This window comes from Molossus molossus, unplaced genomic scaffold (assembly GCF_014108415.1).
Source record: "Molossus molossus isolate mMolMol1 unplaced genomic scaffold, mMolMol1.p scaffold_m16_p_11, whole genome shotgun sequence".
Lineage (NCBI taxonomy): Eukaryota > Metazoa > Chordata > Mammalia > Chiroptera > Molossidae > Molossus > Molossus molossus.
In genome coordinates this window covers 76,533,303-76,553,359 of record NW_023425346.1, presented here as the reverse complement: position 1 = coordinate 76,553,359, position 20,057 = coordinate 76,533,303, and the positions used below count along the sequence as shown (strand labels likewise).

The window sequence follows — 20,057 nt, the reverse complement described above, 5'->3', positions numbered from 1 at the left end:
TACCAAACCTTGCCATCTGATGTGATATTCCAAAGTAGATCAGTGGCAACGTAATTAAAAGTTTAACACATTTTAATTTCATGTTCTAGCTTAGTGTGTGTTTTCCGGTTGGTGAAGGACTATTCCTGTGAGCCTGGCTGCATCTGTACACCTGCAGGTTCCTTGTGCACATCTTTTGAGAAACCAGAATACTGTAAGCCCTCACTTAACATTGTCAATAGGTTCTTGGAACTGTGGTGAAACAACATATAATGGAAACAATTTTACCATAGCCTGATTGATGGAAACAAGAGGTAAGTTCCTGTGGAGTTGAGGACTGCTGTAATTTGTCTTAAACTTTTAACTGAGTTAGAAAATTGCAGCAGATAAGAGGCCTGGCCAAATTCATTGATTTCTTATATCTTGCTAGTCCTGATGTCAGTGGCACAGTGTGTTCAGGTTGAGGCTGAGGTTTGATGTCACATTTGCGGGTCAAAGTTCGCAAGGAAGTGTGTTTGTTCAGGAACACTAGATTAGACTAACAGCTGTCCCTGGTAGTCAGGCCATCTTTGTTTTAGCTTGTCTTGCAAATACTTTCCGCTTTCACACTACCCTCCCTACCAGCCCACCTCCCAGCTCCCTAGAGCCATGTTAATCTATTGTCCATGAGCAGCTTTGTTTTCTTCCTCTGTTCCTTACCTCTCTGGTTTTTCTAATGACTATTGTTCAGGTCCTGTTGAGTTGAGTTTATTCTTACCGATGTCTTCATTATGAAATTTCTAATAAGCTATTTGGGAGCTGTCCAAATAAAAGCTTCCTGTTGGTTCTGAATTGTGGGCCTTCTGAAGGCAGGAGTTGGATCTGATTATCCGTTTTGCCCAGAGCTTTAACGTGGAGCTTGTTATGCATCATTTCCTTAAAATAAAACAAAAATGTGCTGTAAAAGAAATCGAAACCTCATGCTCAGGCCTCTGTACAAAAGTGGGAGTAGCCTAGTATTATTATCCAGTAATCTTCCTGTGGATTTCTTTAAAACATTTCTGTTCTTTGTTGATTTTAGAGAGAGAGTGAGAGAGAGACAGAAACATCGATGAGAGAGAACATCGATTGGCCGCCTCCTGCATGCCCCCCACTGGGGATTTGGCCCACAACCTGGGCATTTGCTCTGACCAGGAATCAAACTGGTGACCTCTCCACAAAGTTGCATGTGGGCAACATCAGTCCCACGTGCACCAACAAAGAGCTTCGGGCCAAGTTTGAGGAGTATGGTCCAGTCATCGAATGTGACATCATGAAAGATTATGCCTTTGTGCACATGGAGTGGGCAGACGATGCGGTGGAGGCCATCAGGGGCCTTGACAACACAGAGTTTCAAGGTGGGATATGTGTGGGCTGAAATTCCAAGCTGCGGTTGTGCATGAGAATACACTCTTCATGGTACCCCATCTCCGGGACGTTCTCAGCTCTGTGCGTTCAGTCCCTCAGGAATCGTGGACCTTAATTTACCTTGCTAAGTTCAGACCACCTTTTCCTTCCCTCTCTCCTGCCCATTTTCCTGTTCTTCCTGTCCTTCGTTACTTCTGTAGTTTCCCATTCATGTTCTGTTCTCCTAGAAGGCCTCGTTGTGTGCAGAAACTGTGGTGGGGGCTACGCCGTCTCCCCACCTCCTGCTTCCAGTGGGTGTTGGATTTGGGAATGAACCTGGTGAGAATATCACTGCTTCTGAGTCTTTGGCCCAAAGGCTTGTGGCAGGTGGACACAAAAATTTGGATCACTTTTTTTTCTTTCCAGTAAAATAAATGGTTTTTCAACTTAAAAAAACAAACAAAAAAAACCCGGTGACCTCTTGGTTCATGGGTCAACGCTCAACCACTGAGCCACACCGGCTGGGCTTTGTGTATTTCTTTTAAACCACCTGCAAAAGTTAGGGAAGACCCAAGGAACTGATCTAGAAAGATAGATCATGTTCCTCATTTTATAAGTCATGAGTGGGGGCCTAGGATATACTTTGGGTCATGCAGCTGATTCCTGACTTAGCTGTGCCTACATCCCCCCTGCCCCTTATGTCCAGAGGTCGTTCTAGTTTCCCACCTGAGCCCCTCCACCTCTACTGCCTACCCAAGCAGGGGTCTATCTAGCCAATGTGTTTGTTATAACTGTCACCAGAAGCTTAAGTAGATCCACGTAAGTCCCACCAAACTTGTCTGAAAATCTTTTCTTATCATAGCGTTGGCCGTTCTGAGTTCCTGAGATAAGCATTTGTCAATGAGGAACAGACCTGGATTTGCCTTTGACCACATGTCCAGGAACAGTCATGCACTCCATGTGGATCCCTGATTACCTCTATACCTCTCATTCAGGTTTTAGATTAGTTGAAAGGTGAGGTCGGATGCCTGACTCAGGCTGTGACTCACTCCAGCTCCTCCCTGTAACAAGTGGCTGCTGCAGGGGGTTTGGGAGTGTCCCCAGCATCCAAGACTAAGGCATGTGAACTCTGGCTATTTATAAACAGTACTTACCAAGCTTTAGCTCTGCATCTGAGATGCCACCAAACTGGACAGAATTGCTTTCTTCTAAAGGAGGATAGGAGAGTGAGCACCATATATTGCTGGTTTTTCATAGCTGAGTTGTTCTGAATGCTATTCGTGCCTTGGACTTTCGTAGGACAGTGAGAGTTATCTCTGATGTCATTCCATTTCATTCTGTACCTCACTTGACCATGGTGAAAAGCTTGTCTACCTTTTCAGCTTGGCTTTCCTTTCCTCAGTATTTTTCAACCTCTGCCCTCCATGTGCACTTTATTGTAATGCCCAGATGGCCAGCGCCGTGCACAGAAGGTACGGGGTTTCCACCTCTTTATTGATGTGCTGTCATCCTTCTTGAATGGACTGTAAAAATCAGTCTTTGACTCTTGCCTGCCTGCAGCTGCCTACATAAAGATAGCATGTACGAACTTGCCTTATGCAATAAGAGGTTTACTTTCTTCATGACTCCTGGGCACTGATTTTAACCTCCATGATGACGTCTGTCATTTTCTCTGCAAGACTTTCAATGACCCATTGTCCACACGGGCTGACATCATTTTTTAAATTATACTTTTTTTGTTAATCCTCACCCCAGGATATTTTTTTTCCATTGTATTTTAGAGAAAGTGAGAGACAGGGAGAGAGAAATATCGATGTGAGAGAGACTTATCAATTGGTTGCCTCCTGAACACACCCTAGATCGGGGCTAGGGATTGAACCTGCAACCCACGTACGTGCCCTTGACTGGGAATCGAACCTATGACCCCTCAGTGAGTGGGCCAGTGCTCCAACCACTGAGCAACACTATCCAGGGCAAAAATTATACTTTTTAATTCAGTAATAGAGTCACATGGAGCAAATAGAAAAACTACAAAAAGATGTGGAATGAAGATCCCCCTCCCAACCCCTGGTCTCTCGTCATCCTCTTCTTCCTGGAGACAACCATTGTTTGATCAGTTTGCTGTGACTTCTCACAGGAACCTCTACATTTATGAGCAAATATATACATCCACAATTGTTTTTTTTAAGGATTCTTTCTTTTTATTATTTTTTTATCCTCACCCTAGGACATTTTTCCATTTTTTGTTCAGATAGAGTGGGAGGGAGAGAGAGGAAGAGAGAGAAACATCGACGTGAAAGGGACACATCGAGTGGCTGCCACCTGCACAACCAACCAGGGCCGGGGACAGACTGCAACCAAGGTACATGCCCTTAGCGGGAACTGAACCCGGGTCTCTCTGGACTGCAGGCTGACGCTCTAACCGCTGAGCCAAACCGGCCAGGGCTACACCCACAGTTTTTATGTGTGTGGTAGCATGTCACAGATTCTTCTGCACCTTGCTTTTTCTCTCTCGGCATGTTTTAGTGCTTGTTTGATGTTGTAAATGAAGAACTTCCTTAGTATTTTTAATGTCTGCATAGCGTACAGTTTAAGGATGAATCATGATTTGTTGAACGCGTGTGGATACTCCGGTAATTTCTAATCCTTTGCTGTTGAAAGCAGTGCAGGGGAGAAGAACCTCACAGCTGCCCCCTCTCACTTTAAGTAGAGGACCGACGCCCAGTGCCGAGCCTGCCCAGCACTGTTCAGTGATCATGGCTGATTCCGGAGGAGGGGCTGGCTGCTCTTCATGACTTTCTGTCACAGACTCTGCCCTACCGTCTGATGTCACAGGATATCGACCAGTGGGGTTGCGGGAATCTTTTCAACAACTGGAGTTGACAATTTCACGCCCGAGCTGCTGCATTCTCAATGGCTTGGGCGTTAGGGCCCCACCTGGACCTATACTTGTTAAAATTAGAATGGCTTGTTGGAATATGTGTTGACCAAATACTAATAACAGCATGTGTAGTGCTCATCACCACATTACTGTTTACCAGTTATTTGACAGTGTTTCATTAGATTCTTGCAACACCCTGTGAGAAAATTTAGGCCAAACCATTCCACAGACAACCTGTACATCTGACACCCAGCTAGTGAGTGGTACAGCTGGCATGTGAACCCACCAGGTCTTCCTGTAACTCCCTCAGTATTTGATTATGGTTTGGGCTTGCTGACCTGTGACAGGGCAGGTGAGAGGACGTATGCCACCTGGAGACAGTACCTGCTACAAGCACGTACCATATTATCCCTGCAATGACAGGCCCAGGTAGGACTGATGCTTGGCAGGTATATATACCAGTGAAGTAGCCCTAGTTGTTCAACTGTTGAAATACTTCTGGTGGGTAAATGGCTTTACCCCCCACCCCGAGTGTCCCTCAGCACTTCCCTGGCCACTCTTCCCATAGGACCTTCCTCTCTCTCCACATTTCCTTCCATAATTCAGCAATTAAAGGGGAAATGTCCTAATACAACAGGGGCCTCTGGGCTGCAGCTCCAATGCTTGATCACCATCTGTTTCAATTGATTGCTTTCCAGGCCATCCTGGTTGCTGAATCTTTTAAAATATCATCTTTAAATGTAGGAGTGGAGTAGTAAACAATGTAAATGTACTTGACTTCTGTAAATATTTATATAGGAACATTTTTTAAATTGTATTTTTTTTTGTTCACAGTATCCTATTTCTAAATCTTTTTTTTTTTTTTACATGAAAGATCTCGTTGTTTCAGTGTCTCTGTTGTATGAGAGTGTGGGTGGGTCTCTGAGGCGGCAGGAGCCAGAACTTGTCCTCCTTGTTGCTGTACCAACCATAGTCTCAACCTTGTAATCCGTGATGGCAGCTTCCACGTTCTAGGCAGGATGACGAAAGGGACAGAGAAGAAGCCAGAAGCCAGGATGACGAAAGGGACAAAGCCAAAGGGTCGTAGGCACCATCTTTTATTTAATTTAGTTATTTTTAATATTTTTTTTTCCTTTATTGATTTTAGAGAGAGAGGAAAGGAGAGGGAGAGAGAGAGAGAAACATCGATGAGAGAAAATATCAATTGACCACCTCCTGCATGCCCCCCACTGGAGATCTGGCCCACAGCCTGGGCATGTGCCCTGACTGGGAATCAAACTGGAGACTTCTTGGTGCATGGGTCGACACTCAACCACTGAGCCGCACCAGCCAAACATGGGCACCATATTTTAAAGAAGATTCCTGGATGCAGCAAAATGACACTTCGTCATGTGTCCCATTTATCAAATCGATTTCTGTGGCAGGTCCAGCTGGAAAGGGAGGCTGGGATCTTGATTCACAGGGTCTTTGTCCAGCAAAAATTCTTTCCTTGTGCAAAAGGGGAGAAGCAATAGCAGGCAGCAACCAACAGTTGCTGGCACAGCTGCTAAGCCTGTTGTTTCAGTTATCTTGTTTAGAAAACAAACCATGTGATCATATTAATTCCCTGTTGAAAACATTGAGAAATTTTGATTTCTCAAGTTATTGGAATAGTAAAATGGATATGGTGACTTTTTTTTTTTTAAATCCTCACCTGAGGATATTTTTCTATATATCTTCAGACAGAGTGGGAGGTGGGGGGAGAGAGAGAAACTTCGATGTGAGAGGGACACATCGACTGGTTGCCTCCCGCATGACCCCGACCAGAGCCGGAGATGCATCGTAACCGAGGTCCGTGCTCTTGGCCAGAATTGAACCCACGACTCATTGGTCCGCAGGCTGACGCTCTACCACTGAGCCAAACCGGCCAGGGCACAGTGGCTTTTTAATTATACCCCTTTTCTTCCTGCTTTTTGTTAAAATATTTTACTGAAAAGTGATGGAAATTCCAAAGTCACTTTTATAAATGAACTACTTAATAACAGCTTTTGAGAAATAACTTAAAAAATAAGAGTTAATACTGACCATACTGATACTTGGTTCCATTTGCATATAAAAGCCTGCTTGATAATAATGTATTTGAATTCAAAATTGTTAAATATGGTGATAGATTATTAAATAATGTTTGTTTATTTAACAGAAATTTAGTAAGCGTCTGCTCTTTGTCAAGCACTGTGTGAAGGTCAAGGGTGGGAGGATGGGCTCATGGTCCAGTTCACACAGGTTCTTAGAATGGTTCCTTGAAAGGACAGTTCACTAGGACAGATATAATTTGGCACCTGGAAAGTCAGATATCTGATAATTCAGGGGCACAGGAAGTGACTAAATGCCACATTTGACAGGGTCTGGCAGCTGCTTTGTGAAACTGAAAGAACAGGGTCGCTTAGAGACTTCCATTTTTTTCTTGTCTTCCTGCAGTAGATTACAGCACTTTTATTACCGCTGAGCGATGTCTTACCGGTATGAGTTGCTTGGTCAGGCCTTTTCTTTTCTTTTTATTTATTGATTGATTGATTGATTGATTTTTTATCCTCACTCGAGGACGCCTTTGCATTTATCTTCAGACAGAGCAGGAAGGAGAGAGGGAGGAAGAGAGAGAGAAACATCGATGTGAGAGAGACACATCGACTGGCCGCCACCCACACAACCCCATGGGGCTGGGGACAAATTGCAACCGAGGTACGTGCGGGAACCGAACCCGGGACTCTCTGGTCCGCGGGCCGAGGCTCTAACCGTTGAGCCAAACCAGCCAGGGCTGGTCAGGCCTTTTCAGTTAAAAATTTTATTCTTAAAATGAGCTGGCTATATATTTATACCTGTACTTTATAAATTTGTGTGGAATTGAAGTGCAATTCTTGGCCATTTTAAATATAGACCAGTGTCTATTGTATTACCTTGTTGCGTGCTAATGGTAATTTTGTTTGAGATTATTTAAGTCCTTATTGTTGGGAAGTTAGAGGCAAGTGCTAAACCGGGGTCACACCAAAAACTGATGCCAGGAGTAGAACCAGGATTCCTCCCCCACTGCCTTCTCTGTTTTGCTGATCTGACGACCTTTGGTGGTGTCCCATTTAAATGGCTGAGATTGATGCTGTGATTTCACACCTATTTTTTTTTTTTTTTTCTGGGTTGATGGTAGATTTCTGAATGGGAGGAGGAGTTGCATGTTAGAGATGATAAAACTTGATCTGCGTTGGGTGTTCCTTTATTGCATGACTTCCTTGTTCTTGGTCAGGGACACACCTATAGTAAAATGTACCAAATCAGGTAAGAACTGGAACCCTCAGGCTCCAACGTCATAGGAGGTTCATAGTCACTGGAAACTGGATTAGGTTCTAGCATGTTTCTCCCTGGAGACAGGAATAAAGTTCTTTTGCGAAATTCTGGAAAGGCCAGAACAAAATGTACTGTTTTATTTAAAAAAAAATTTTTTTTTAATATACAGATAAAGGCAACCGGCATTTTTTTTGCCCCCCCCCCCCTGTTTTTATCCTTACCCGAGGACATTTTTCCATTTTTTTGTTCAGACAGAGTGGGAGGGAGAGAGAGGAAGAGAGAGAGAGAGAAACATCGACGTGAAAGGAACACATCAAGTGACTGCCACCCACATGACCAAACAGGGCCGGGGACAAACTGCAACCGAGGTACATGCCCTTAACGGGAACTGAACCTGGGTCTCTCTGGACCACTGGCAGACTCTCCAAACGCTGAGCCAAACTGGCCAGAGCTTTTGGCCCCTTTTTGAGCCCCTGTGGCATGCATCTCAAACCACTTCATAGACCATGTTTGTCTGGAGATGTTTTCACTGATTTCAGAGTGAAAGAAAAGGAAGAGGGAGAGAGAGAAGCATCAATATGAAAGATAAACATTGATTGGTTGCCTCCTGAACTCGCCCCAACTGGGGATCAAACCCATGGCCCTTTGGTGCATGGGACAACACTCCAATCAACTGAGCCTCACTGGCCAGGGCATGAAATGCTCTTTCTTAAAAAGGTGGATTGATCAAAGTGCTTTAGTGATGTTTTGTCCAATCAAGCAGAAAGGAGACTGTGGGTTTTGTGGTTTAGAGCAAGATCAGAGGATGCAGGGCATGGCTTCTATTTTGTCACTTACTGTCTGTGTGACCTTGGTCATAATGCTTGTCTTCGCCGAATCTGCATCCACATTTGTGAAATGGGAGGTGGTAATAATAGTGCCTCCTTCCTAATGAACTTACAGCAGAGTGCCATACTAAGAGCATGGGACATGATAGCCACCAGTGTATTGCTAACTGTAATAGGTGGTTTGCTTTCCTCAGACCGATTCCTGGTCAAGGGCACATACCTGTGTGGCTGGTTTGATACCCCGCCCTGGTCAGGGTATGTGGGAGGCAGACAGTTTGATGCGTCTCTCTCACAGCGATGTTTCCCTCCATTTCTCCCTCCCTCCCTCCCTCCCTCCCTATCTAAAAATCAATGGGATGATATCCTCGGGTGAGGATTAACAACAAAAATAGGTGCTTGGCCTTAATTTGCAGGTAGGGTATATATTTTTTATTATGTGATTTCTTGGAAGGTTATTAGAAAGCTAGTCTTTTGAAAGTGAGATGTATAGTTCATAGAGAAAGGGAGCCTCCGCCTTCTAACCAGCTTGCTGTGTAAATGTGAAAGCACAAGGCTGGGAGGAGAACAGATTTGTTCCACTGTGAATTATTGCAACTCAAACCTGCCCAACTGGATCAGCCAGTACATGTAGTTAAAGAGGGTTTTGGATTTTCTTGGCCAAACACCCTTGAGGTTACAAAAAAAAATACAGGACCAGTTTCCTGCCCTCAAGGAGTTTATAGCCCAATAAAGTGGAGTTGGGAGAAATGCTTGTCCTGGCAAGTTTACTTTGGAAAAAGTGAAAGTTGAGAGAGGGGCTTGAAGGCAAATTCATATGTAAAGCCTGGAGCCAGTGTTTGGAAATTGTTGGTGAGGAGAGCTTTTGTGAGGTGGGGGCAGGAGACACAGGGAGTGAAGGCCCCAGGCAGGCGAGGGGAGTTGGGGCCACTCATGCTAGACACTAGGGTGTGGCAGATGGTGGAGGATGGCTCTCAGGGATGGTGGAAGGGTACAGCATGTGGCAAAGGTATTGGGCTTGCAGTCCTACCCATGTCAGGTAGTCTGAGCCTTGGTTTCTTCGTCTCTGAATTGCTGAGACATCTGAATAAAAGCATGTGTGAAGGACTTTGAAATCACAGGGTGTCATGGTTTGCTCATGCTCAGGTTTGCTGCCTTTCTTGAGAAAAAGAAGATCGGGCTGCCTGAGGAGCGAAGCGGAATCCAGGTGTTTAATCTTACTGCCGAGATTGGGGAGAAATAGGACTTTCCAGGGAGTCTCAAATGAGACGATGAAATGTAATTTTAGAATTAGATTCAGGAAGAGGTGGAATGTAGTCAGTATTCTTGTCCATCTCCTGTCCACTTTCTTTTCCTTTTTTTTAATTTTCACCCGAGGATATTTTTCCATTTATCTCAGAGTGGGAGGGAGGGAGAGAGAGAGAAACATGGATATGAGAGCGACACATTCACTGGCTGCCTCCCACACAACCCCGACCACGGATGGGGACAGACTGCAACTGAGGTACGTGCCCTTGACCATAATTGAACCCAAGACTCTTTGGTCCATGGGCTGACACTCTAACCACTGAGCAAAACTAGCCAGGGCTTCTGTCCACTTTCTTATTCTTCTTTGCGGGTGCTTAATTGTTTTGATTATTAAGGTCATGAAATGCAGGCTGTGTAATTCACTGTGGCCTGGGCAGGTCCTTTATGGACTGTCATCCTTGTTTCCCGAAAACCAGGGGCTCAAATTAGATCAAGCCGGGCTCCTTGAGCTCCTGCAGGGCACCGGGTCTCGTGGAGCAGTGAGCAGCAGGCAGCAGACCTGCCCGAGGGAAAGCAGGGCTCGTAGCACGTGCGAATGCACAGCTCAGTACTGCTGGGTATGAACGTTGGGGAGCGCAGAGTTCTCAGGTATATTTTTTCAGTCTCCAAATAACCAATCAACAAAATAAGGAAAAATACTCACTTCATAACTTTAAACAGATATATAGGCATATATATGTGTGTGTGTATATATATGCGTGCATATATGTGTGTGTGTGTGTGTGTGTGTGTGTGTGTATTTGGAAGGGGTAAAGCCTAGCATGGGTGTCAATCTGCTGGTTGACGGATTTTCTAGTTCCAGAGGAGAGAGAAGCAGGCCCTCTCTCCCCTGAGAGAAACTTGACACAGGCAGAGGGGCAAAGTGTGGTTAAAAGTGCAAACAAACCCGGTGGGTGTGGCTCAGTGGATTGAGCGTCATCCCATGGCCTGAGAGGTCCCGGTTACTGGTCAGGGCACATGCCTGGGTTGTGGGCTCGATCCCCAGTAGGAGGCAGACGAAGACGATCAATGCTTCTATCTCACATCGATGTTTCTCTCTCTCTCTCTCTCTCTCTCTCTCTGAAAAATCAATAAAAACACATTTTTCTAAAAAAGTGCAAACAACCTCCAATGCCTCCTTGCCTTCTCTTCACCGGGCAGGGCAAGGTGGGGAGGAAAGCAAACTGCTCAGCAATCTAGCCAGGCTGCCAGGTTTGCTGCTGGTGGCCAGGGGGTGGGAGAAGGGCATGGGCATTTCCTGTTGACCACGGTCCTTTGGAAAGCAGGCACTTTCCAGCCTCTCATAAGCCAGTGGAGGTTGGTGACCCGGCCGCCCCCAGGGAGCCTGACCATGTGAAGATGGAGCCCAGGGCTTCCCAGGCCAAGTCCAGCCTCACAGTTGGAATTTCAAGCGGGGCCTTATTAAATCCCAGCCGCTGCATCAGTGCAGTTCCACTGCTAGCTTTATATCTGAGGCTGGGCGACTGTGTGATTTGTCTTCCAACCTGGGCACTTTGGGAGTGAAAGGGGGCCCAGGACAACAGGTGTGAACCAGGACTGCCCTGGGGGCGTGTATGGTGAGCTCTGCTAAGGACTGGAAGCTTTAACCTTAACTGCTTTGTGCTTTGTGGATAGTCCTATGACCAGAAATGGCTCAGTAGGACGTGGCCCTTGTGTAGAAGAGCTTAGACCTTCCAGGAGAGCAGGTAGGACCCAGGGGCCCTTCCGAAGAAGTCTGTCCAAAATGCCAAGTTCTCCACTTGGGGTTCTTAAAGAGCTGTTTTCTGTACACCCTTGAATATAAGGCAGGATTTCTTTTCACTCCCAAATTATTCTGCCTTATCTCTGAGCCTTTATAAAATCATTCTCTATGACAGCTGCCCTCTTGATGATTTTGAACTACAAAGTTCTGTTTATTGTAAACGCATTTGCCTAAAAGGGCCTTAATTAGTTGTAATTGTGGATGTGGACAGAGGTTAAATTTGGTTTAAAAATATTTTAAGTAAAATAAATTGATTTAAAGAAGTGAGCAAAATTTCTTTGCTTCCATTTAGTAATGATTCTTCCGGATTTGACATCCTAATTGCAAGTCTTGTATATTGTTATAAACTTTAAAATGTCCTGGAAGTGCTCTGGGAAACTGGCTTAGATATTGCTTTTAGAAAGTAATGTCAAAGAGCACGGCCAGTGTGGCGCAGTGGTTGAGCGTCAACCCATGTACCAAGAGGTTGCCGGTTTGATTCCCGGTCAGGGCACATGCCCAGGTTGTGGGCCCGATCCCAGTTGGGGGCATGCAGGAGGCGGCCAATTGATGTTCTCTCTCATCGATGTTTGTATGTCTCTCTCCCTCTCCCTTCCTCTCTCTCTAAAATCAATCAATAAATTTTTTTTTAAGAAAAAGAAACATGAAGTTTGAATGACATCACTTCATGAAATACGAAGTTATTTTTAAATTAACGTTTAATATGTTATTGAAGATTTTTGTATAAATGATGAAATGTTGTCAACCAACTATTTCATCTACAGTCACAAAAGCCTAAAGATACAAATTGGCAAAACAAAACACCTCTTTTGGGATTTTTTCCATGCGAGGAGTCGCGTGGGCAGGCCTGCACCTGGTGTGTGAGCGGCGGTAGTAATGCTGCAGAGCTGTGGGAGCAGCTGGGAGAGGGACATTCACCTTCTCAGCTGTGGTGAAAGTCTGATTCCTTCGAGAAGCGGTTGGGTGTTGACTTGTGGTTCCACAAGGTACTCTAGGTGTGCGGTGTACTTCCCTCCAGGCTCCTCCGGGCTCCGTAATGACTGAGAGATTAGCAAAAGGCAGAAAGCAGATGGGATCTGGTTTGTGACCTTAATAAAAGAAGGAGCCACAACCAGGTGGAGACTGAGAAAGGAAGGGGGGGTCATTGGTAAGGCAGGGACTGGGACTGAGGCGTGGCTCTGGAACTGCAGGTCTGCATGCAGGACCACGGATGCCACATGACACCCTCATCCACCAGCTCTCCACATTGTAAGGTCTACAGAGAACAGGCTGCAGTGTTTACGCTGGCCAAAAACCCAGGGATGGAAATGTTGATATATGCATATTTTACAATGCTTAAATCGATTATAACTCAATTTAAAAAATAAAAAACACAGATTCTTGTAGAAGTAGGCAAGGGAGGCAGTGACATTGTTTAAAAAAAAAAGGCTAGGGCTTCTAGTGTGAATGCTGACACCCCAAGAAGGAAGCTTTCCTCTGGCATTTTGAGGAGTGGTTTGCAGTCTGACAGCAGCTCCCTACCCACCCAGGCTCCCTTTCAGAATTCCTGCTCAGGGTGAGACCTAGCCAGAAACGGGCCTTTTCACACAACAGCCGAACGGGAGCCGAGGGTCATCAGGCAGCGGGTGCGAGCTAGTGGCATAAAAGGGGACGACGGAAGTAAGCAACAGGAAAAGTGGAAGAAACAGATAATCCAGGAACAGAAAAAGAATTGGGGCAGGGGAGGGGAGCTTCTAGGTGAAATACTCGGAATTTTGTGAACATTCACAAAATAAGAATAAGGTGCATTATGTGAAAGGCACGATCAGGACAAAAAGCTTTGGGCAGTTATAAGTGCTGAAATTTACATTTTTATTGAATTTAAATTTAAATTTTATTGGAATTTAAAATAGAAGTACTGGAAAATAAGGTTGAAAAATCCCAGAATTCTAGAGAGGGAAGGAAGATGAGAGAGAAGGTAGACTCATCCAGGACTTCCTACAGAAACCAGGATGAGGGAAGTGATCAGTGCAGGGTAAGACTTCCTGGAAACTGATGTACTAAGTCTACAGGTGGAGAGGCCACACTGTGCACAGTGCGTGCGTCGAGGCTCCTACACGACACTCTGGCGTGCTGTTCAGAGAACCTAGGGTAAAGTGGAGAGCCTCAAAGTTGCCCTCAAAGAAATGAAAATTGGACTTACATCAGAATTTTTATTGGCAATGCTGTATACTAGAAAAAATTAGAGTGTTAACGTCAACTTTCTGAATAAATGTTTTTCAACCTAGTGTTCTACACCCAAGCTATCAGGCTGGTGAGTGGAATAATGACATTTTTGTCTGTGCAGGGACTCAGTGTTCCTTAGGATGATATTTAAGAAAACAATTCAAATAAAAGGAAAATGTGAGGTCCCAGGTCAAAGCACATCAACCCAGGCGGGCAGGAAGGGAAGCCCCAGGACGACTGTACGGCAGGCCGAGAGGGACAGTCTGGGCAGTAGCAGGATGTCCAAGGGCTCTGAGAAGGAAACCTGAACAAAGGAGAGATCCCAATTCCATACAGGTGTGACTAGGAGCACAGAAAAGATTGAGGTAGAGTAAACAATGTAAGGAGAAAGAAAGCAATGAGAAATGCCAAGAAAAGCAAAAGTCATGGTCCAAATGCGAAGTACACCAAGCAATTGACAGAATGTAAGATAAGTCTGACCTGAATGCTAGGAAGTTTCCTTTGAGGTCAAGGGCTTCTGATTCTGGTCTCATAGAAAGAGGATAATTTCAGTACAGTTTGGTTCAGCACTGAATATTTACCTGGTTGCATACAAGAACAGATGACCGAATTGTGCTTACAAGACAAAATATAAGTGGTAGTGCCTCAGATAATAATGTAAAAAAGGAAAGTGTGGGAGAAAGGATAGAATGCTGATAGCAACATCTCACTGATTGGGGAATGGAAAGATTATATTAGAAGTTGATGAAGGCACCCTGGCCTGTTTGGCTTAGTGGTTAGAGTGTTGGCCTACAGACCAGAGTCTCGGGTTTGATTCCGGTCAAGGGCACGTACCTCGGTTGCAGTTCGGCCCCCGGCCCTGGTCAGGGTTGTGCAGGAGGCAACCTACTGATGTGTCTCTCTCACATCAGTGTTTCTCTCCCCTCTCCCCCAAACTCTGTCTGAAGATAAATGGAAAAAAAGTTCCTTGGGTGAGGATTATAAAAAAGAAGGCCTGGCCAGTGTGGCTCAGTGGTGGAACATTGACCCATGCACCAAGAGGTCGCCGGTTTGATTCCCGGTCAGGGCACATGCCCAGGTTGTGGGCCAGATCCCCAGTGAGGGGCATGTGGAAGGCGGCCAGTAGATGTTCTCTCTCATCGATGTTTCCATCTCTCTCTCCCTCTCCCTTCCTCTCTCTCAAAAATCAAAGAAGAAACAAGAAGTTGATGAAGGGAAAATAGAGGTTAAAATGCATTATTTAAAACTTAAGGGGAAGCAAATAGAACTAAAGTAATGTAGTTATTAAACAGGCAAAGTAGCAAGTAATTTGTTATTTTCATATTGTGGGGTCAACAATTATTGCTTAAGCTAATAAATCAAGAAATAAATGTATAAACATATATCTAGAGTTATAAGAGGAGTAAATTCAGAAATTTGTTTTAAAAAAAGAGCTTGCCCTCAGAGAGGGGCTTGGGATGAGTTTGGAATCTGTTGCTTTCCATAAATGCTTTCTTTTTAAATTGTATTTATTTAATAAAAATTAAAAACTGAGTTGGAAGATGGGTTAAAGGTATAGAAAGGTAAAGGTTGAAATGGTAATGCCATCTTCTAATTTTTTAAGGCTTAATTTGAACAAACTTAAAGGCTGTGTTTTAAATTAAGCAATAATTGTGTCTTTGTTCTAATGAAGCAATATTTCACATTTCCTGAGAAAAGTTGCATGGCTGGAGGCAGAATCTTTAATCCTTGAGGAAATAAATTATTGCCAAAAACAATGTAGCAAAGCTACTATTGTCCCCTGAGTTTGAAAAGTGCCCCAGTGTTTAAAACTTTGGTTGAAGTCGTTATGTAAAAGGATGCTAATTGGGTGAGAATTTGACTATATGAAACAGGAGTGTGGCTTATTTGAAGAAGTTTGAAATAACTTTGTGGTTAATAGCATGATAATATGTCCTGATCTTTGTGCCCAGAATTCTGATCAAGACTCAAAGCCCTGAACTTGTAGCATATTCTCAGTTACTGTCTCACTCGTGTAGTTTGTAGTTAGCTTTTTACATTGCATTTTACTAATTCAGATTTTATTCCTCATCAGTTTTGTCTTATATTCTCAATGTGGTTTTCAATGTTTTGGAATCCCCAGGCAGTTTTTATGTCAGTATGGCTCTAAGACAGTGGAGGTCATTGTCCATTGGCCGTGTGAAAAGCAATTTGGGAAGTAATTTTTCCTGTTCCTTTTGGTGTCTAAAACAATCTTATTTCAAACTCAAATTCTTACCCTTCCTTGATGCAGTTTCCCTTTTGACCGGATGGAAATAGGCTTCTTAGATGCTGTTCTGTTAATTTCCACCACTCCCTTTGGAAGCCATAATTTATATCCCTTAGTCTCTGTTACTCTGAATGTGAGTTGTTACTGTAGTTCTGAATTCCTTCATACATACTGGGTGGGTCAGTACTAAGAGCAGCTGCTGCTGTTGCTGCTTTTTAAGAGAAAATGAACTGAACAGCCTGGCAGCTGCTGCCTGAGTCCCTGGGAGCTCCTGTGGGTACCCTGGTGGTGCCCAGAGAGTGCCTGCTGCTCTCACTGAATCCAGCATCCACGGGCCTTGGGGGCAAAGGGAAGTAAGCTGGGATTTGAGCAGAAACTGGGTTTTGTCGTGACCCGAGGGATCCCCTAGATGCAGGCTGTCCCTTCTGGAGCTGCACCCTCCTTGTTAGCTCAGGAGCTGGCTGTGTTCCTAATAGCTTAGATCCAAGGTCCTGAGGGACTTAGATTAGGAAGTAGATGGGTTGCACCAGGGACAGTGTCATTGACTGGACACAGCTCTATGTTTGATTTGTCCTTGCCAGACAGAGGCTCAGCTAATGGGCTATGTCCTCCTGTGATTAAGGTTAGTTCTAAGCAGAATTAAGAGTTTGTTTATTTCCTGCACCAGAGAGGGCAGCTTTACTCTGAGGATTAAGACACCTGCCAATGTTGAATTTCGTTGAGGACTGTGGTGCTGCTTCACCTCTTCCGTGACTCTGATTCTATCTGACTTATAACTCCATCGCTCCCTGTGCCTCCCCCAAATCAGTGTTTTACCGATTCTCCTGTACGTGTGGTCCCAGGGACGTCCCTTTCCTCCACCAGCGTCTGCTTTTCCTCCTCTGGCTGCCTGGGGCCTGAGGCCGCAGAGCGCCCGCCTTCATCCCAGGTGGGGCAGATTCCAGGTGACGTGGATTTAAGGGCCTATTCGCTGTCCTGCGTGTTAAAGGCCCCTTAGCGCCCAGGGGAAGGGGATCGAGTGGAAGAGGGAGGTCCCAAGCAGGGAGAAGCCCAGGACGCGGCCCGGAGAAGGGGGCTGGAGGAAGCGCCGCCCTGTAACTGGACCGCTCTCCGCAGCGTTCACACAACACGACAGGCATGTGCGGAAGCACCTGTCTCCTGCGGGGCTCAGCAGGGCGGAAGCGGGGCTCCGAGGGCATCGCCCTGCCCCTCACCCTTCCCTCCCAGCCCCCCTGCGCGGCCCCTCACCTGCCCCCCTCCCCCGCCTCTGGCAGGCCGGCGTGGGCGCCCCCCTCCCACCGGACCGCGCCCAGCACTCGGGCCGCCCTCCCGTTACCTCCCTGGGGTGTAACCACCAGCTCCTGCCTCAGGCTCCACAAGGGACAGTATGGCAGGGAGAGGGAGGGGGCGAGTCCTTATTCATCCCAGGAGGCCCGTGAATGTTTGTGGGATGAATAAGTGAAGGAATGAGCCAGTACAGTGCACAGGAAACAACAAGCCCTGTGCCTGCCCCAGGGAGCTTGCCACCTGCTTGGGTGTGGACTAGGAGGAGAGCAGGTGGACGGGAAGACACAGCAGTAACCGTGGAACTCTGGGCTGCCCCTTCCAGCCTTCCGGTCGGAGTTACCTTTATAGGAAATCTCTCCCCTGACCTTCACCCCACCCATCTGCAGTCATGTTTGACTTGGCCTTCCTCAACCTTTAGAATTTAGTCTTATGTACAGCGCAGTTCTTAGTTCAGTATTTCATCTGGTAGGATTTGCCCTTTCAGCGTGGTTGTAAGTACCTTAAAATCCTGAGTTTTATTTCCTAGGAAGCATTTTAAACGAATGGGGAAAACGTTGCTCCAAAGTAATTTTTGTCCTGGCTACCAACAACAGGTTGTGAGATCTTAGGGCAGAGTCATTGCCTTCCTCCTTCCACAGGTCTCTGTTCTCCCATCCGTCCACTTGTAGGGCTGGACACTGTCTCTGGGGCTTCCGGCCCTCACCCCCGTGACCCTGTGGTTCTGACCCCGCACCTTGCTTATCCCTGCCAGGACCTGGGACAGGGTTCCATCCCCACATCTGTCACGTAATTGAACTATTTGCTCACAGTCTAGGCCAGTTCACCTCTCAGCTATTTGTGGAGCTCATGGGATCATGGACATTAATGGAATAGGTGTGGGGTGGCTCAGTGGAGACCCCCAAGGCCTTTGCCAAGAATTTCCAGGCACCGAGGGCCCCACCTCGGTCCTGCTCAGTCTCAGTTCCAGTCCAATACCGTGGTGTGATTTCTTTCATCCCCTCAAATGTAGGGAGGATTGGAGGTGGAGGCTGACGGTGCCGCCAACCAGGAGTCTGGGAGGAAGGATGGTGTGAGGGACGTGTGTTCCCACCTGAGCCATGCCTGGCTCAGTGTGTAAGACCTTGCTTCCCTGGCCCTCCCTGGCAGAGCCTGGTTCCCCTCTCAGTTTTCTGAGTGCATTTTCCTCCTGTCGCACCCATTGCATTGCATGGTTTTTAAAAATACATTAAATTTGTTATTGGGATAACAGCAGAGATAGAGGTGGTAGAAACTGGTTTGTGTTTTTTTTGTTTCTTTGTGTGTATATTTTTTTTTACTTCTGCATCTGAGATTTGTGGATTTCTTGAAGGCCAGGAGTGGCTTGTTTCCTGTTTGGAGAAGTTTATTTGTTCATATTCTTTTTTTCTCAGCTCTTTTCCCCAGCTCCAGCTTCATTTCTCTCTGCCCAGTCAGGTGTGTGTTCTTTCTCTTTATTTCCTTTCCTGTTTGTTAGACCAGTCAGCCAGATCCCAAAGATTATAAAACTGATGGTCAGTAAAGAGCATTAGCAAAAGGAACCCAGCAGAAATGTAGGTCTCCAAAGATCCCTCCTGGCTATGAAACAGTGAGGTTTTAACGGTTGTGTGTTTGGGTTAGGGACCTTCTTAGAGGAGCTAGCAAGAACACTGGAGTGGGAGGAAAGAAGGAATACTGATGCTCAGTACAGAGTGGCACTCCCCAGGCCCTGCCTGAGTCCCTGTGCAGGGCTGAGGGGATAATAGTGGAGGAGTTTGTGGGAGATGACAAGAGTGCCAAGAAGTGAGAATTGGTGGGGAAACAGGCCAAGGCTGCAAGAGACAGTAATCCTGGGCAAAGGTTAGGTTCTAAATCAGTATTGTTAAAAGATAAACTGGCCCTGGCCGGTTTGGCTGAGTGGTTAGAGCGTCGGCCTGCGGTCCAGAGAGACCCAGGTTCGGTTCCCACTAAGGGCGTGTACCTCGGTTGCAGTTTGTCCCCGGCCCTGGTTGGGGCCCTGGTTGGTCGTGTGGGTGGCAGCCACTCGATGTGTCCCTTTCACATTGATGTTTCTCTCTCTCTCTCTCTTCCTCTCTCTCCCTCTCTCTCCCTCCCACTCTTTCTAAAAAAATAAAAGATAAACTGGCACATATTAAAATTTTTATTAGTTTATTTGAGCAAAAATTGATTCAGATCGCCAAACTGGAATTTGTGTGGAGTGCTCCACCAACAGGAGCCAGGGGAAGGACGCGCAAAGCCAGGAAGTAGAAAGGAAGTGCTGATCAGCTATAGGTTAAAGCCTCGTTGGCTCTTCGCAATCAATTGTCCTGAGGGTTTGATTTTGTAACCTTGAGACATTTACAAGCTTAGATTTTTTTTTTCCTCACATAGGCATTAGAGCCACATCGGTCTAATGGCCTTGATGTCTAATTAATGTAACACTACAGAAGTGGAAATTTAGGCTATAGTAAAAATTATCTTTGAAACATACCTCAGGAAGGCACAGTATTAGAAATTAACATTATCACTTGTTAAGTTTAACCTTGTTAAGTTTACCCGGACTGTTTCCCCCTTCCAGCATGGGAATGTGGGTTTTGTTTGTTGTGCTCCATATGATGTCCTTGGCTTGGGTATAGGGGTCATGTTCTATGAAATGTGTCTTTCAGAATCCCAGAATCGTACTTGGGAGAGAGCGCTGACACTATGAGAGATGGACATATTTTTCGCCTGGTTTTAACAACCCTGCTCCTTGTGCTTGACTTGGGTAGTAGTTGTATGTGTTGCAGTCACAGGACTCTCCTTTTACTCCCCTCACCGCCTAGGCTAGCAGAACATTAGTGGACTCCTTGACAAAGAATCCCAGTATCTCTTGGTTCTGATTAATTGAAATGTTAAGTGTGTATTAAACTC

General features: G+C 45.7%; 1 protein-coding gene across 2 annotated transcripts in view; it reads left to right on the top strand.

Moving 5' to 3' along the window:
• ITGA6 (integrin subunit alpha 6) overlaps nt 1–20,057 on the top strand; it is a 77,333-nt gene that overhangs the window by 17,376 nt on the left and 39,900 nt on the right. The gene's annotated exons all lie outside the window — the stretch shown is intronic.